This window comes from Etheostoma spectabile, chromosome 10 (assembly GCF_008692095.1).
Source record: "Etheostoma spectabile isolate EspeVRDwgs_2016 chromosome 10, UIUC_Espe_1.0, whole genome shotgun sequence".
NCBI lineage: Eukaryota > Metazoa > Chordata > Actinopteri > Perciformes > Percidae > Etheostoma > Etheostoma spectabile.
Genome location: NC_045742.1, coordinates 24186276 through 24186698, shown reverse-complemented (window position 1 = coordinate 24186698; position 423 = coordinate 24186276). Strand labels below are relative to the sequence as shown.

Genomic DNA, 423 nt, shown 5'->3' with positions numbered 1-423 from the left:
CCGCGTGAACGCGCAAAAGCTAGGGGAGGGGAAGGAATGGGATTCAGCCTTATAATGGCCAATAAAAATAAAACATTTATGACAAATTATTCTGATGAACATTTAAAAAGTAAAATGAAGATGCATGGTCAACCATTTTATGAGTGTTGGTGTTGCATAGTTTGTCCACCAGAGGGCACTACAATGTTCTTGTTGGGAGACCTGATTGTTTGTTTCTGGGTTTTTCTTCAAAGGACTTTAAGTTTTGTATCTTAAGTTTGTATTTTTATATATTTTATTTATCAGAACTTTAATATATGTGCATGTTCTTCTGTTCTGTTGTGAAAAATCTTATTTTAGTGCTGACTACAAATAAATGTTGGGTAAATCTGTTTTGTTTTAGGTTTCTGGATTTCTTTGTTTTTATATATATATATATATATA

At 31.4% G+C, this 423-nt stretch overlaps 1 protein-coding gene across 1 annotated transcript in view; it reads left to right on the top strand.

Moving 5' to 3' along the window:
* LOC116696813 (cadherin-1-like) overlaps positions 1-423 on the top strand; it is an 11655-nt gene that overhangs the window by 9524 nt on the left and 1708 nt on the right. The window lies entirely within an intron of this gene.